Source organism: Rattus norvegicus, chromosome 19 (genome assembly GCF_036323735.1).
Source record: "Rattus norvegicus strain BN/NHsdMcwi chromosome 19, GRCr8, whole genome shotgun sequence".
Lineage (NCBI taxonomy): Eukaryota > Metazoa > Chordata > Mammalia > Rodentia > Muridae > Rattus > Rattus norvegicus.
In genome coordinates this window covers 74,068,183-74,086,128 of record NC_086037.1, presented here as the reverse complement: position 1 = coordinate 74,086,128, position 17,946 = coordinate 74,068,183, and the positions used below count along the sequence as shown (strand labels likewise).

The following is a 17,946-nucleotide window of genomic DNA, read 5'->3' as shown; positions in this document are numbered from 1 at the left end:
AGTCACAGGAAAACTCAAAAGCTAGGAGGTATTATAGTTGGAAATTCAATAAAGACCAATTTCTCTGTATATCTTGCTTCCTTTCTATACTATTTGCTCCAAATGTTATAATTTTTGTGTTTAAATTTTATAACATTTTGTATGAGTAAGTGATGAAATAAGTGAAAATACTTAGGACTTGAAATTTTAGCACATGTATCCATTACTGTTCAGATAGATAATATTCTGGAAATAAGGCATGATATGTTTTGAAAAGCTGTTCAAGTCTTATTTGTGTGTGGGAGATTCAGGAAGAAGAAAGAAGGCAGAGGCAATAAATAAGACATTGTTTTCAGAAAGAGAAAAATTCTGTTTTTCTCCCTACAATGGATGTCTCAATATGTAACATTATTTTAAAAGTTACAGTGTGGTAAAGAAAACAGATCAGAAAGGTTTAAGCTTTCATTCATGAACGTTTTTCTTCTTTGCTACCTCATTAAGACTAAGAACAATATCTCCTCCCACAGAGTGTGAAAACCTGTGTCAGACCATGCTGATTGTGGATATGGTGACCCAATTAAGATATAATAATGTGGCTTTGTGGTCTTACACTCAACACAAATAGGCTAGTGATTATACATTATAAACGGATGTATTTGGGGCTTTAAAATGAAAATAGCACAAATAAAAATGGATCACATAACTGACTATTCCGTGAGATAGGTTAGTAAGACAGGAGATGAGATGGAAGGATACACAGCAGCAGGAACACAAAAGCAAAGCAGAGAAAACACCAGAGAAATGAAGAGCAAAACTAAGAGATACACGAAGTCTGTAAATACTGACAGACTGATAGGAAGAGCTCCAAAGGAAAAGAAAGATGAAACAGATAGGGAAAACACTCCAAATAAAAATAAAGATGAATTTCTGAGACATAAAGTGTACCGGAATATACACTTTAAAAAGAACAGATAAGGGGCTGGAGAGATAGTTCAGCGGTTAAGAGCACTGACTGCTCTTCCAGAGTCCTGAGTTCAATTCCCAGCAACCACATGGTGGCTCACAACCATCTGTAATGGCATCTCATGCCCTCTTCTGCTGTGTCTGAAGATAACTACAGTTTACTCATATAAATAAAAATAAATAAATACATCTTTAAAGAAAAGAACAGATAAAATATTGTCAGAAAACTAATAGAAAAGAAAACACAAAACAAAAGAGAAAGTACAAAATCTTACAGAAAATGGAGCATATCATTGAGACAATATGGGAAAATCAATAGTATCATTGAATATTTCTCTCTTATATTTTATGTATTTGAGTACACGGTCACTGTTTTCAGACCCATCAGAAGAGGGCATGAGATCCCATTATAGATGGTTGTGAGCCACCATGTGCTTGATGGGCATTGAACTCAGGACATCAGGAAGAGCAGTCAGTGCTCTTAACCACTGAGCCACCTCCCCTACCCTGATTTAATATTTCTTCTCATAAGATTTTAAATGTTATCTAAATTTCAAACTCATTAAGGACCAACAAATAAACGTGGTTTAAAGAATAAACCAGCTAAGGAGCTGTGACTAGGTTCAGTGGTCCTAAGCTAAGGATGAACCAGCTAAGGTCTGGGACTAGAGTCCAAGCACCCTGCCATGACCAACTTAGTCAGAGCTCGTGCTGAAGGAACAAAGCCTGAAGGAAGGCTCTAGTGGAAGTGGCTGTATAGGTTGTGCAGTTTGTCAGGGCTAGGATGCCCCAAACTAGGAACACTTTAAGTTGGCCATGTGGTGGTCACCTCTCATCATCAAGAGTCAAAGCCTGGCCAGCAAGGTTGTAGTTTCTCCAGTCACAGGGTTGCTCATCTTAGCTTGGTGTTCTAAACTGGGCTCTTCCAAACGCAGGAGAGTGGCCACAAAAAGATGATCAATCCCAATCAGCTTCCTAACCTCAGCCTTTTCTGGGCATTCAGGCAGTGTGAGGATTGTAGCAGCTGGGAGTTCTCTCCTGCTGTCTCTCAGGCCAGGGACTAGGGTGTTACCACTGCTTGCTCTGCAACCCCTCCTATATCTTATTCAAAACCAAGCTTCTTTCCCTTCTCCATTGAGAGCTCTGTCTCAGCAATCCAAAGTGTGTCCTTCCCCAGCTCCTACAGCGCTCCCAGTAGTAAAAGGCTGAGACATTCATTCTTGGCTTAGTTCTTTTCCCCTTTGGTAGATAACTGATCCTATCCTCTTAATTTAAAACAAAGGGATTTATCCATTCAGATCACCAACTCCTTGATCATGTCTGTGTGACTTCCCCACCCATCTGCGGTCCAGTTTCCCTGGGCTCCATTTTCCAGCTTCCAGGGAATCTAGTCAGTCTCACCCCTGAATGGGAGTTCAGACAGATCCAGTTCAGGATTTTCCCTCCTGAAAGGCAGCTCCAAGTCAGCCAGACAACTGGATGCGAGGTACGAACCTGGTATCTCTACTCAACTCTCCAAGAAGATGAAAAAGAATCACACAGAGCTCACTTCGATAAGCTACCCCACAGATGGTTCCTCTCTGCTTAATCCTGAGCCTCTGACATTGGCCACAGAACAACTCAAGAGAGGAAGAAGATTCATTCCCATGCAACTAGGGGCCATTCTTTTGTCAAGAGGACTACTTACAGTTGTGCTGCAGGATCTGTTATCCCCTCTGTGCCTTCATCGTCTTGAAGGTAAGTTGTGAATTGTATGCCATGTTGGCTTTGTGTGAATGCACTGTGCTCTTAAGGAGGATCTGGATGCTGTCAAGGAAAGTAGAACAAAAAACAAATCTAAACGGGAAACCTCACCTTAGCAAACCCCAAACATAATACAGGAGTATTGAGCAAATGAAATCAACTTTAGAAATGAATGATGATCTGGGCTCTAATACAGTCAGGACCAGCATCACAGAGATGAGTATGCAGATATTTCTGTTGAGTCTCAGTTAAGCATCTCAAAAACAGTGCTAATTTAGGTGCTTGCCCACCACTGGAGAGGGACTTCAAAAGAGTGCAGTTTCCATTAGGAATGCCTTAAACAGTGTTCATCGTATTTTGGAGACAATAAGGAAGACTAGATGTCCAGAATGGAATTTTGGCACAGTGATATGGAGAGTAACCTAAGTAACTAGATTATTCCATTAACTTCGGCCACACCTCAACCTGACGAAAAAAAAAATATTACCCACACAACAAAGTAAGCTTTGCCTGGGAGTCTTGAATAACTCTGAGTGGAAAGTAGGATTTCAAAGATCTGAATTGTCAGCTTCTGCTTCTTTGTTCCTAGTCCCCATTTAATCCCAATTTCAAACTACATAACTCCTGTTGGGGATTTTTCTCAAATCTCCTTCAGGATTTATATGCATGAAAAGTATTCAGCAGATAACTACATTTCCCTTACATGTGCTCCAGTGGTTCTCAACCTTCCTAATGTTGCAATGCTTCAATACAGTTGCTCATGTTGTGGTGACCCCCAAAGTTAGAATTATTTTCATGGCTAGTTCATAACTATAATTTTGCTTCTATTGTGAATTGTAAATATTTGATATGCAGGATGTCTGATAGGCAACTCCTATGAAAGGGTCATTCTATTCCCAAAAGTAGGGTCTTCGGCTTTTTTTTCTGTTTGTTTTGTCCTGTTCTGTTCTTTTTATTATTCTATGTTGTTATCTATGTTCATTTTCTTTTTTTTTTTACTTTTCTTTTTTTTTTATTACCTTGAGTATTTCTTATTTACATTTGAATGTTATTCCCTTTCCCGGTTTCCGGGCAAACATCCCCCTAATCCCTCCCTCTCCCCTTCTTTATGGGTGTTTCCCTCCCCACCCTCCTCCCATTGCCGCCGTCCCCCCAACAATCATGTTCACTGGGGGTTCAGTCTTAGCAGGACCAAGGGCTTCCCCTTCCACTGGTGCTCTTACTAGGATATTCACTGCTACCTATGAGGTCAGAGTCCAGGGTCAGTCCATGTATAGTCTTTAGGTAGTGGCTTAGTCCCTGGAAGCTCTGGTTGGTTGGCATGGTTGTTCACATGGGGTCTGGAGCCCCTTCAAGCTCTTCCAGTTCTTTCTCTGATTCCTTCAACGGGGGACCTATTCTCAGTTCAGTGGTTTGCTGCTGGCATTCGCCTCTGTATTAGCTGTATTCTGGCTGTGTCTCTCAGGAGAGATCTACATCCGGCTCCTGTCGGCCTGCACTTCTTTGCTTCATCCATCTTGTCTAATTGGGTGGTTGTATATGTGTGGGCCACATGAAGGGCAGGCTCTGAATGGGTGTTCCTTCTGTCTCTGTTTTAATCTTTGCTTCTCTATTCCCTGCCAAGGGTATTCTTGTACTCCCTTTTAAAGAAGGAGTGAAGCATTCACATTTTGATCATCCGTCTTGAGTTTCATGTGTTCTACGCATCTAGGGTAATTCAAGCATTTGGGCTAATAGCCACTTATCAATGAGTATATACCATTTGTGTTTTTCTGTGATTGGGTTACCTCACTCAGGATGATATTTTCCAGTTCCAACCATTTGCCTATGAATTTCATAAAGTCATTGTTTTTGATATCTGAGTAATATTCCATTGTGTAGATGTACCACATTTTCTGTATCCATTCCTCTCTTGAAGGGCATCTGGGTTCTTTCCAGCTTCTGGCTATTATAAATAAGGCTGCTATGAACATAGTGGAGCACGTGTCTTTTTTATATGTTGGGGGACCTTGTGGGTATATGCCCAAGAGAGGTGTAGCTGGATCCTCAGGTAGTTCAAAGTCCAATTTTCTGAGGAACCTCCAGACTGATTTCCAGAATGGTTGTACCAGTCTGCAATCCCACCAACAATGGAGGAGTGTTCCTCTTTCTCCACATCCTCGCCAGCATCTGCTGTCACCTGAGTTTTTGATCTTAGCCATTCTCACTGGTGTGAGGTGAAATCTCAGGGTTGTTTTGATTTGCATTTCCCTCATGACTAAAGATGTTGAACATTTCTTTAGGTGTTTCTCAGCCATTCAGCATTCCTCAGCTGTGAATTCTTTGTTCAGTTCTGAACCCCATTGTTTAATAGGGTTATTTGACTCGCAGGTTCATTTTCTATTGAGAGTGAAAGGAAGGGATGTGTATTCCAGTGGATGGAAAAGTGGGAGGATCTGGGAAGAGTTATGGGAGGAAACCCATGATAAGAATATTTTGTATGAAAAAAATCTATTTTCAATCAAAAATTAGTAGTCTCATAAAGTAAATCATTTTTATAAAAGTTTCAAATACTTACTTTCTCAAATAGGTTGGGCATAATTTCTAATGAAGAAAATACTCATTGTTACAATTGTGGACTTAAAATGCAAATAGTTTTTTTGTAGGCTTTTGTGCATATTTCAGCCAACAGAAAACACTTCAGGTAAAAGTTCTAAGAGACACCTTATAAAATTTTAAATATGCACACCCAGTGACAGGGATATACATTTCAAATATGTGTGAGGAAAACAATGAAGCTTGGTGTCTGGAACATGAATGACAGCAGCAATTTCAGGGACTCCAAAGACACCAAAACCTACTTCACTTAAGTCTCCTAGACAACAATTTTCAGAGAGGAAATAGAAGGAACATGAATATAGGAAGTTAAGAGAAATGTAGCTAAAATAGAGAGGCTAATTCCTGTACTACTAGACAGAGTAAAGGTGGTCAAGGGGAGTTTCCTAGTGAGAAAAAGTATCGAGTTTTCATGTTGCTATGGGGTAAAATGAGTTATGCCCCAGATACGCAGAACCTGTGAATGTGTCCTTGTTTGGCATTAGGGCGGTTGAAAATGTCATCAGGTTGAGTTCACATTAGACCAGAACAGGCCCCAATCTCAGCGTTTTCCTATACAAAGTAAAAAAACGGAAACAGACACACAGACAGCAGAATGTCCCTGCATTTGAGGCAGATATTGGCTCATACATGGGTCTCTAAGCTGAAGGAAGTAATGGGTGCAAGCAACCAGCAGAAGTGAGCAGAGCAGCACACACTCGTCTCCCTACAACTCTCTAGGCAAAACCTGCCCTGAAAACACCTGAAGCCTGAGTTTCTAATCTAGGAACTGGGTAGTGATGAACTTCCACTTCAAGCCACAAAGTCTGTGCTACCTTGTTGCACCAGCCTTACGAAACACACACTACAAATGAGCTAATGGGAAGTGGTTTCTGACTGGTGGAGATCCAATAACTGGACAAATACCCCTAAGGAACAAGAAGGGGCCTTAAATATGGCAGCTGTTCCTCGGGACTCATCACTGGGAAAGCTCTTGCAGGAGAGCCGAATGCTCACCTTTACCATTTCAGGAAGTCACCCCTCCCACCCGCTGCCCTCTGAGAGGGGTACCTGCTGAGGCTGTTGGCAGTTGTCTTACTGGGTGACTTGACTTTGGGGAGGCAGGTGGGAATCTATTTGCCTGAGAAAGTTGTAAATCCTGAGTCTCCTAGATCTCTTTGGAAGACGCCAGCAAACTCCCCAGACAACTGCTCTGCCCCAGTACAAACTGACATCTGTGCTGAAAGGGAAAAGTGGGCCTTTGGGCCCCGGGTGGTAACAACGGACCACAGGGCACGCGCCTGGCCCACCCTGATCCCTGGCGCACCGGGGAGCCAAAAAGATCACAAGGCCACAGGGCGTGGCGCGTGGGCTGTGGCTCCCTCATGGATCCCTCATGCCCACTGATGAAGCAAAGACCAAGACCCGAGGATGCAAGCAGCTGCCTCCAGCTCTGCTGCCTTCGTGCCCTGGCAGCTACAAGGAGTCAAGTGTGGGTGCCAGGGATCATGGAAGCCTAGAACATGGAAGCCCCACTTCCGATGTTAAAAAGAAAGCCAACAGAGAGCTTGTGCCGCCTTGTCAGCCAACAAGAAACAGTGATTTTTTTCCAGAGTGGAAGAGGTGAGAGAGTGACAGATCTAGGTTTTCATAGAACACGAAACAAATACATACAGACCAAAGTAAATAAAATAGGTTGAAATGAACTAAAGGAGAGGTGAGGAGAGGTGAGCCATTAAGCAGCTTCTTGTGCTAAAGACTCTCATCAGGAGCACCCTTGGAGTTGCAATGTCATTATGTAATTGTAGGTGTTACCTGTAACAGCTGTTGATATTCTGAGAAAGAAGGGAAGGTGCTTATATGTAGTAGAAAATGAACACAGTCGGGATGATATTGGAATATGAAGTCTGAGGTACCAACAGTGTCACTGACTTGGGGTATGTGCTGATAAATGCTTGTTGATGCATGAATAAGCCAATATTTATGCCAGCTAAAGTACATTAGGTAAAGACAATATTCTGTTTATTTAAGTTTTCTGTGTAAAAAATTTTATTTTTCAAGAACCTTTGGGAGATTCATAGACAAACACTGATCTTTATAACTACAAATGTAGCAGTTCAATTATCAATATAAAGCTTAAGCTGCTTGAGTATAAGTATTATTTATTAAGTATATTGGGAAACACCTGAAAAGAACCTAGAGTTTCTGGGTCTGAAGTCTGGTGGTGAAGAGAGGTAATATGGCTTTTCCTTGCCTCATCCCGAGTTTATTAGCTATGAGAGAAGATGAAAAGAGTTGAACTTATGTGCTAGGATGATGTATAACAACTGCATAGCCTGTCCCAAGGTCGTGAACTTCTAACGTCATTGAAGAGGTGTCTGCCCTGTTAGAATTTCCGCTGTATTTACTCAACAGCTTTTAGTGCCCTTGAAAACTTGCTTTTGTTGAAAATATTAAGACATGCTAGCCTATTTCCTTTGACTTATAGAAATGTGTTATAATATACTGGGTTGAGGAGTCATGCCTCTTATCTCAGCATTCAGGAGGCTGAGACAAAAGAATTTCCCTGACTTTGAAGCTGGCCTAGGTTACATAGTAAGCTCAAAGCCAGCATTGGGTATAGAGTATAACCTAATCTCAAAAGACCAAACCAATTTGTAAAGTTCGTTGTCAAGGATGCTGTTGGTGATATTAATTCTTCTGAGCTTACTCTATAATTGACAAGCTTGATATAACTCACTACTCCTTAGTAACAAGGCAGTAGGGTAAGCAGAAGTATAAACATAAAACCTGTAGGTCGAGGTATAGCCCAGGGAGGGGGAAGCAGTGATTGTACACAATTAAGGAGCACGGTATGATATATTGTTACTCTCACATAAAGGAGCCTGACTGTTAGTGCCAATTACTATATAAGAGATATAAACTTATAAGCTGGAAACAGTGAGAATCCTCAAGCCAGTCTAGCAACTTTGCACAGTTCTATTAATTCTCGGTCAAATGCTGCAGTCACTGTCATTCTTTTTCTATATCTGTTTTTTGATCTCTCTGTGTTTGTTGTATTCTTTGGGACTTTCTGCATTATTATTCATTTTATGTCTTTCTGAAAAAAATTATGTCTATGTCTTTTTTTTTAGAAAAGTGGAGCTTAGAGTTTTATCTGTTTATCTCACTTATCAGCATTGATATTCTCATATGTCTAGTTTTAAATTTTATATTTTCATGTTTAGATGACACGTGGTTTTGTGTATCATGAGTATTTATTCTCAGCTTCAATGTTTGGAAGTATCTTATAGAGCTCTCTTCATGTTTTCATACAGCCAGTCTGCTCCATTAGGTGCTTGGTTCGTTGCTGTTTCAAACAGTGTGTTTATGTACCTCTGTGGTGGCTTGTAATTCATCATGCAATCCAGGCTGCCTCTGCCTCTCAAGTGCTTCATTAAAGTTGTGAGCCACCATGAGAATTTTCATTAGTATTTTGAATATCTACTTTAATAAAAACTTTCCCGCATTCTTTTCACAGAAGTATTAACATGTTTATTTTTGGAAGATGGCAGCTTAAGTTCAGATGCATTCAGAGACCTGGGGAATTAACTTTCCTTAGTTGTGATCTTTGGTATTATCATTGTCCATGGGGTATTTGTGGACAAACTTCCTTATACTTTTTTCTTTCAATGACAAACTTATGAGAAAAGATTCAAACAGGAATAAATGGATATGTAATTCACAAAGTGGTTAAAATGGTTCCTTGGTTAATGTGAGGTGAGTAACACAGAAAGCACAGGATACAACTCTTAAGGTTTTGTAATAAGCTCAGAACCTCAAAGAATTATTAACTTTGAAGTCCTGAGGGCCAGCAGAAAGAATGGAAACAGGGAACCTGGGGAGGAAGGAGGTTGGGAAGACCCTCAGAGACCTGGGAAGTGAGAGACTCTCGGGACTCAAAGGGGGGATCTAGGACGAAAGCCCCTACAGTGGGGAGAGGGAACTTATTGAATCCACTTCCAGCAGTAAGACAGGGCACCAAGTGAGGGATGGGGTTGCTATCCCACAGTCAAAGCTCTGACCCATAATTCTTCCTGTTGAAAAGACATGCAGGGATGGAAATAGGGAAGAGCCTGAGGAAAAGAAGGTCCAGTGACAGGCCCAAAGTGGGATCCAGCTCAAGGGGAGGCCCCAAGACCTGAAGCTATGGGGTGTTCACAAAAATGGACCTACCATGGCTGCTCTCCAAAAGACCCAACAAGCAGCTGAAAGAGTCAGATGCAGATATGTGCACCCAACCAACAAACAGAAGCTGCTGAACTGTCAGTTTGAATTTGGGAAATGCTGGAGGAAGCTAAGGAGGAAAGCAACCCACTAGGAGCACCAGCAGTAGCAATTAACCTGCACCCATAAGATCTCTTAGACACTGGATCACTAACCAGGCAGCATACACCAGCTGAGATGAGGCCTCCAACACGTGTGCAGCAGAGGACTCCAGGTCTGAGTTCAGTCAGAGAAGATGTACCTAACCCTCAAGAGACTGGTGGTCCTGGGAGTTCAGAGGTCTGGTGGGGTGGGGACATCCTGTGGAGACAGGAGGGGGAAGTGCGGGGTGGGGATGGAACCTTTGGGGGGGGGAGTGGACCGGGGAGAGAATCAAATCTGGAGTGTAAAAATAAATAAATAAATAAATAAATAAATAAATAAATAAATAAAAATAGAAAAATCAAATAATTTTAAATGTCTTATTTTTTTGAGAGTTTTTCATTCATGCATTCTGTATTTATATAACTTCCACCACACTCTCTCTCAGCTTTTCCTGAATACCTCAACACCCTCTCAAATTTATCACCTCTTAGTTAATTATTATTGCTACATATAGATTACAACATACTGAGTTAATTTAGAGGTGTTCCTATGTACATGTGTTTAGGGCTAAATGCTTAAGGATTGGATAACATATCATGGTCCATTCTCTGGAGAAAACTGTTTCTTAGTAACCATGGATTGGCTGTAGTTCACCTACCAATGTATCGTACGAAATTTCTCCCATTGGCATTGGCATGTTGACTGTTGTTATCATTATGCAGATTTTATTTAGACAGCCAGAATTGTGGAGATTTCATAGATGTCATTTCCCTTTCATGTGTAAAAGCCACTATCTTACAGTAGACAGCATCATGGTCCTTTAGCTCCTTCTGCTTGTTCTGTGATGCTCCATGAGCCATAGGTCTAGGGTTTGCACTGCAGATGTTCCAGTTGGGGGAGCATATCTCGTGGTCACTTATTCTTTGCACTTTGATCAGTATTTGTAATAGTTTTCATCTGCCTCAAAAGGAGCTCCTTTGATGAAGGGTGAGAGCTACCATTACATGTGGCCATAAGGTTATATCTTTAGAATACAGTTAAGAACTATGTTGGTTTAGGACAATGATAGTCGTTTCTCCTGTAGCGTCTATGACCCCTCTAGCCACAGACGGTTGACTAGGCTTACAGTACCAGGCACAAATTCATTCCCACTGTACAGTCCAATTAGATAGCTACTGGTTACCACCAAGGTAATAGTGCCACTTATTGGTACATCTTAACAAGCTGGTCATTGCTGTGGCTCTAGGCTTTATATTTTGTTGGGAATGATGCCCTTGAAGCCCTCCATTGTTGATGTTTTTATTATGGTTAGAATTAAGTATGACTAGGTTCATGGAAAATCCCCAGCCAGCTGCAGAAGACTAATACAAACCTGGTGGTCAAGATAAATAATAATATGATAAAGTTCTCCTGCTGACTAATAATATGACAAACCTGTGACCTTTCTGACATCCTGTCAACATCAGCCGATTCTCTGACCACACGAATACTGTGTCCTTGGCCTGCGTAAATGTTTCACACTTCCCCCCTCCCTCTGTTACCCAGGTTATGGTATAAATTCAGCCTTGGGGAAAAATAAAATTGTTGCCTTGATCAGACTCTTGTCTTGGCGTCCTTCTTCGTGTCTCTTGTCCCCCATTCTCTTCCAGGTACACCCAACACCCTTCGCTTACAATATCTAGGTAGGAATATTGATTGCTTTTCTCTCTTGGTCAATTTCATATCTGATACTATGAGAGGAGGCTGCCACATCAGTTATAGCTTGATTTCTCTAAGTTCTATGTCTGCAGTGTGTGGTGTTTTCTGAAAATAGGGTCTTACCTTCAATGTTTTTAGACAACCAAGGGAAACAGAAATACCATTTTGTTTTGGGAACCTCTTAAATACCTCCAAATAAAAACTCAAAGGGAGGTTTCCCAAGCCTTGTACTAAGGATTTGGTGAGATAGTCTATGACTACTACAAGAACATTGGTTCGTTTTGATCACCCCATCATCTATTTCCTCTTCCCAATAGAGATGCTGCTTTGAGTTATCTTTTACTTTATACATAGATTATGGATAGAGTTCCCTTTGAATTTACCCAAACAGTTCAGACCAATTTCCAACATAATTCTTGCTTTGCACTGAGGAAATTTTAGTTGGTTAACACATGTTCAGTAAACATCACAATCCTCATTATTTCACGAACAAGTATTTTGTAGTTCTTAATGAATAACTATAGAGTTTGTCTTTCAAGAAATAATCAGTTGTTGGTTTATCCAGGTGGTTTAAAGGTGGTTTTTAGGAGTAGTCTATAAGTATCAAGTCATTCTACAGAGAGACTGCATTTCTTTTTTTTCCCCCATCTTTATTAACTTGGGTATTTCTTATTTACATTTCGAGTGTTATTCCCTTTCCCAGTTTCCTGGCCAACAGCCCCCTAACCCCCCCTCCCCTACTCTATGGGTGTTCCCCTCCCCATCCCCCCCATTACCGCCCTCCCCCCAACAATCCTGTTCACTGGGGGTTCAGTCTTGGCAGGACCAAGAGCTTCCCCTTCCACTGGTGCTCTTACTAGGATATTCATTGCTACCTATGAGGTTGGAGCCCAGGGTCAGTCCATGTATAGTCTGAAGACTGCATTTCTTTTATTTATCTCTTACCTGCCGTAGCCTGTTGATGCCAAAGTATCGACACAGTTCTTTTCTATTATTCTGACTTAAAATGAAGAGCTGGTTTCCTTGAGATAACAGCCATCCATATTAATTTTAGTTCTTCTCCTTCAATTAAAAAATAGGATTAGCTTCTTTAATGGAGAAAAATATAGCTTTATAGCCTTAAACTGATATGAGCCACTAATAGACAATAAATATGGTCTCATCTATTTTAGTTCTTATTTGATATACATTGCAAATTACATTTTCTGAAGCAGTTTTAGCATGGTAGTAGCATAGTATTGACTATTTTTCACACTCTTTTTATGCAACCTTCACTGTACTTTCCTAACATAGTTCTTATTAAGGACAGGCAATGCTTAGTTTTTTTCAACCCTTCCTTTTATATTTTGAAAATTCATCTTAATAGGAAAATAAAACAAAACAACAAAATGAGTCTTCTCTGGGTGACCCTCTAACAATGTCTATTTCTGCCAGAATGAGTAAAGGAAAATTTTGAAGAAGGGCATTAGTGTTGTTCCCTTCTGCTTTGTACTTCTGAATTGCAGCTTTTGTAGTTTTGTAGATTAGTGTTAGCCTTATGCTGACAGCGAGGATTCTTCCCATAAAAGCAGAATTCTTCTTGTGTCATTATACAGACGTCCCTTTGAATACCATTAAAATAAGGCCATTTATTTCTCTTTGTACTTTAAGAAAAGAGTAGTAGAAAACAAAAGGACCCAAGGGAGATGATGGTTGCCTCAGAAAATGTCTATAGACATTCCTGGGCTCCAGAACTGTTTCCAGTCCATACATTTGTACAACTTATCCAGTAACTGGCATTAACTATGAGTTTCCTGTATGTGAAAGTAACAATATATCATACCGTGCTCCTTAATTGTGTACAATCACTGCTTCCCCCTCCCTGGGCTATACCTCGACCTATAGGTTTTATGTTTATACTTCTGCTTACCCTACTGCCTTGTTACTAAGGAGTAGTGAGTTATATCAAGCTTGTCAATTATAGAGTAAGCTCAGAAGAATTAATATCACCAACAGCATCCTTGACAACGAACTTTACAAATTGGTTTGGTCTTTTGAGATTAGGTTATACTCTATACCCAATGCTGGCTTTGAGCTTACTATGTAACCTAGGCCAGCTTCAAAGTCAGGGAAATTCTTTTGTCTCAGCCTCCTGAATGCTGAGATAAGAGGCATGACTCCTCAACCCAGTATATTATAACACATTTCTATAAGTCAAAGGAAATAGGCTAGCATGTCTTAATATTTTCAACAAAAGCAAGTTTTCAAGGGCACTAAAAGCTGTTGAGTAAATACAGCGGAAATTCTAACAGGGCAGACACCTCTTCAATGACGTTAGAAGTTCACGACCTTGGGACAGGCTATGCAGTTGTTATACATCATCCTAGCACATAAGTTCAACTCTTTTCATCTTCTCTCATAGCTAATAAACTCGGGATGAGGCAAGGAAAAGCCATATTACCTCTCTTCACCACCAGACTTCAGACCCAGAAACTCTAGGTTCTTTTCAGGTGTTTCCCAATATACTTAATAAATAATACTTATACTCAAGCAGCTTAAGCTTTATATTGATAATTGAACTGCTACATTTGTAGTTATAAAGATCAGTGTTTGTCTATGAATCTCCCAAAGGTTCTTGAAAAATAAAATTTTTTACACAGAAAACTTAAATAAACAGAATATTGTCTTTACCTAATGTACTTTAGCTGGCATAAATATTGGCTTATTCATGCATCAACAAGCATTTATCAGCACATACCCCAAGTCAGTGACACTGTTGGTACCTCAGACTTCATATTCCAATATCATCCCGACTGTGTTCATTTTCTACTACATATAAGCACCTTCCCTTCTTTCTCAGAATATCAACAGCTGTTACAGGTAACACCTACAATTACATAATGACATTGCAACTCCAAGGGTGCTCCTGATGAGAGTCTTTAGCACAAGAAGCTGCTTAATGGCTCACCTCTCCTCACCTCTCCTTTAGTTCATTTCAACCTATTTTATTTACTTTGGTCTGTATGTATTTGTTTCGTGTTCTATGAAAACCTAGATCTGTCACTCTCTCACCTCTTCCACTCTGGAAAAAAATCACTGTTTCTTGTTGGCTGACAAGGCGGCACAAGCTCTCTGTTGGCTTTCTTTTTAACATCGGAAGTGGGGCTTCCATGTTCTAGGCTTCCATGATCCCTGGCACCCACACTTGACTCCTTGTAGCTGCCAGGGCACGAAGGCAGCAGAGCTGGAGGCAGCTGCTTGCATCCTCGGGTCTTGGTCTTTGCTTCATCAGTGGGCATGAGGGATCCATGAGGGAGCCACAGCCCACGCGCCACGCCCTGTGGCCTTGTGATCTTTTTGGCTCCCCGGTGCGCCAGGGATCAGGGTGGGCCAGGCGCGTGCCCTGTGGTCCGTTGTTACCACCCGGGGCCCAAAGGCCCACTTTTCCCTTTCAGCACAGATGTCAGTTTGTACTGGGGCAGAGCAGTTGTCTGGGGAGTTTGCTGGCGTCTTCCAAAGAGATCTAGGAGACTCAGGATTTACAACTTTCTCAGGCAAATAGATTCCCACCTGCCTCCCCAAAGTCAAGTCACCCAGTAAGACAACTGCCAACAGCCTCAGCAGGTACCCCTCTCAGAGGGCAGCGGGTGGGAGGGGTGACTTCCTGAAATGGTAAAGGTGAGCATTCGGCTCTCCTGCAAGAGCTTTCCCAGTGATGAGTCCCGAGGAACAGCTGCCATATTTAAGGCCCCTTCTTGTTCCTTAGGGGTATTTGTCCAGTTATTGGATCTCCACCAGTCAGAAACCACTTCCCATTAGCTCATTTGTAGTGTGTGTTTCGTAAGGCTGGTGCAACAAGGTAGCACAGACTTTGTGGCTTGAAGTGGAAGTTCATCACTACCCAGTTCCTAGATTAGAAACTCAGGCTTCAGGTGTTTTCAGGGCAGGTTTTGCCTAGAGAGTTGTAGGGAGACGAGTGTGTGCTGCTCTGCTCACTTCTGCTGGTTGCTTGCACCCATTACTTCCTTCAGCTTAGAGACCCATGTATGAGCCAATATCTGCCTCAAATGCAGGGACATTCTGCTGTCTGTGTGTCTGTTTCCGTTTTTTTACTTTGTATAGGAAAACGCTGAGATTGGGGCCTGTTCTGGTCTAATGTGAACTCAACCTGATGACATTTTCAACCGCCCTAATGCCAAACAAGGACACATTCACAGGTTCTGCGTATCTGGGGCATAACTCATTTTACCCCATAGCAACATGAAAACTCGATACTTTTTCTCACTAGGAAACTCCCCTTGACCACCTTTACTCTGTCTAGTAGTACAGGAATTAGCCTCTCTATTTTAGCTACATTTCTCTTAACTTCCTATATTCATGTTCCTTCTATTTCCTCTCTGAAAATTGTTGTCTAGGAGACTTAAGTGAAGTAGGTTTTGGTGTCTTTGGAGTCCCTGAAATTGCTGCTGTCATTCATGTTCCAGACACCAAGCTTCATTGTTTTCCTCACACATATTTGAAATGTATATCCCTGTCACTGGGTGTGCATATTTAAAATTTTATAAGGTGTCTCTTAGAACTTTTACCTGAAGTGTTTTCTGTTGGCTGAAATATTCACAAAAGCCTACAAAAAAACTATTTGCATTTTAAGTCCACAATTGTAACAATGAGTATTTTCTTCATTAGAAATTATGCCCAACCTATTTGAGAAAGTAAGTATTTGAAACTTTTATAAAAATGATTTATTTTATGGGACTACTAATTTTTGATTGAAAATAGATTTTTTCATACAATGTATTCTTATTATGGGTTTCATCTCTTAACTCCTCCCAGATCCTTCCACTTCCCTATCCACCCCAATCCACATCCCTTCTTTTACTCTCATTAGAAAATGAACCTGCATCTAAAATAGAAAATAACAACATAGAATAATAAAAAAAACAGAACAGGACAAAACAAACAGAAAAAAAAGCCCAAGACCCTACTTTTGGGGGTAGAATGACACTTTCATAGGAGTTGCCTATCAGACATCCTGCATATCAAATATTTACAATTCACAATAGAAGCAAAATTATAGTTATGAACTAGCCATGAAAATAATTCTAACTTTGGGGGTCACCAAAACATGAGCAACTGTATTGAAGCATTGCAACATTAGGAAGGTTGAGAACCACTGGAGCACATTTAAAGGAAAATGTAGTTATCTGCTGAATACTTTTCATGCATATAAATCCTGAAGGAGATTTGAGAAAAATCCCCAACAGGAGTTATGTAGTTTGAAATTGGGATTAAATGGGGACTAGGAACAAAGAAGCAGAAGCTGACAATTCAGATCTTTGAAATCCTACTTTCCACTCAGAGTTATTCAAGACTCCCAGGCAAAGCTTACTTTGTTGTGTGGGTAATATTTTTTTTTTCGTCAGGTTGAGGTGTGGCCGAAGTTAATGGAATAATCTAGTTACTTAGGTTACTCTCCATATCACTGTGCCAAAATTCCATTCTGGACATCTAGTCTTCCTTATTGTCTCCAAAATACGATGAACACTGTTTAAGGCATTCCTAATGGAAACTGCACTCTTTTGAAGTCCCTCTCCAGTGGTGGGCAAGCACCTAAATTAGCACTGTTTTTGAGATGCTTAACTGAGACTCAACAGAAATATCTGCATACTCATCTCTGTGATGCTGGTCCTGACTGTATTAGAGCCCAGATCATCATTCATTTCTAAAGTTGATTTCATTTGCTCAATACTCCTGTATTATGTTTGGGGTTTGCTAAGGTGAGGTTTCCCGTTTAGATTTGTTTTTTGTTCTACTTTCCTTGACAGCATCCAGATCCTCCTTAAGAGCACAGTGCATTCACACAAAGCCAACATGGCATACAATTCACAACTTACCTTCAAGACGATGAAGGCACAGAGGGGATAACAGATCCTGCAGCACAACTGTAAGTAGTCCTCTTGACAAAAGAATGGCCCCTAGTTGCATGGGAATGAATCTTCTTCCTCTCTTGAGTTGTTCTGTGGCCAATGTCAGAGGCTCAGGATTAAGCAGAGAGGAACCATCTGTGGGGTAGCTTATCGAAGTGAGCTCTGTGTGATTCTTTTTCATCTTCTTGGAGAGTTGAGTAGAGATACCAGGTTCGTACCTCGCATCCAGTTGTCTGGCAGACTTGGAGCTGCCTTTCAGGAGGGAAAATCCTGAACTGGATCTGTCTGAACTCCCATTCAGGGGTGAGACTGACTAGATTCCCTGGAAGCTGGAAAATGGAGCCCAGGGAAACTGGACCGCAGATGGGTGGGGAAGTCACACAGACATGATCAAGGAGTTGGTGATCTGAATGGATAAATCCCTTTGTTTTAAATTAAGAGGATAGGATCAGTTATCTACCAAAGGGGAAAAGAACTAAGCCAAGAATGAATGTCTCAGCCTTTTACTACTGGGAGCGCTGTAGGAGCTGGGGAAGGACACACTTTGGATTGCTGAGACAGAGCTCTCAATGGAGAAGGGAAAGAAGCTTGGTTTTGAATAAGATATAGGAGGGGTTGCAGAGCAAGCAGTGGTAACACCCTAGTCCCTGGCCTGAGAGACAGCAGGAGAGAACTCCCAGCTGCTACAATCCTCACACTGCCTGAATGCCCAGAAAAGGCTGAGGTTAGGAAG

General features: G+C 41.1%; 2 protein-coding genes and 1 long non-coding RNA gene across 56 annotated transcripts in view; 1 reads left to right on the top strand and 2 right to left on the bottom strand.

Annotated features, from left to right (window-relative positions):
* Window positions 1-6,590, bottom strand: part of Ccdc7b (coiled-coil domain containing 7B) — a 73,285-nt gene extending 66,695 nt beyond the window's left edge. For 2 of the 4 annotated variants that reach the window (XM_039098124.2, XM_039098123.2), the window contains exons 1-2: window positions 6,331-6,589; window positions 2,630-2,748 (exon numbers count right to left, since the gene is read on the bottom strand). The gene's annotated coding sequence lies outside the window, so the exon portion shown is untranslated. Of the gene's footprint in view, window positions 1-2,629; window positions 2,749-6,330 lie in introns of all 4 variants that reach the window. The other 2 variants (XM_039098125.2, XM_039098126.2) reach the window with 2 other exon arrangements.
* A 3,095-nt stretch (window positions 6,591-9,685) lies between these two features.
* On the bottom strand, window positions 9,686-14,967 carry LOC134483667 (uncharacterized). Its single transcript, XR_010060539.1, has 3 exons — window positions 14,359-14,967; window positions 12,253-12,369; window positions 9,686-9,825 (listed from the first exon to the last, which is right to left on the bottom strand). It is a non-coding gene; the product is annotated as an uncharacterized LOC134483667 (long non-coding RNA).
* Window positions 14,630-17,946, top strand: part of Ccdc7a (coiled-coil domain containing 7A) — a 410,765-nt gene continuing 407,448 nt past the window's right edge. For 28 of the 51 annotated variants that reach the window (XM_063278233.1, XM_063278227.1, XM_063278226.1 and 25 more), the window contains exons 1-2: window positions 14,635-14,910; window positions 17,112-17,230. The gene's annotated coding sequence lies outside the window, so the exon portion shown is untranslated. Of the gene's footprint in view, window positions 14,911-17,111; window positions 17,231-17,946 lie in introns of all 51 variants that reach the window. The other 23 variants (XM_063278213.1, XM_063278250.1, XM_063278248.1 and 20 more) reach the window with 4 other exon arrangements.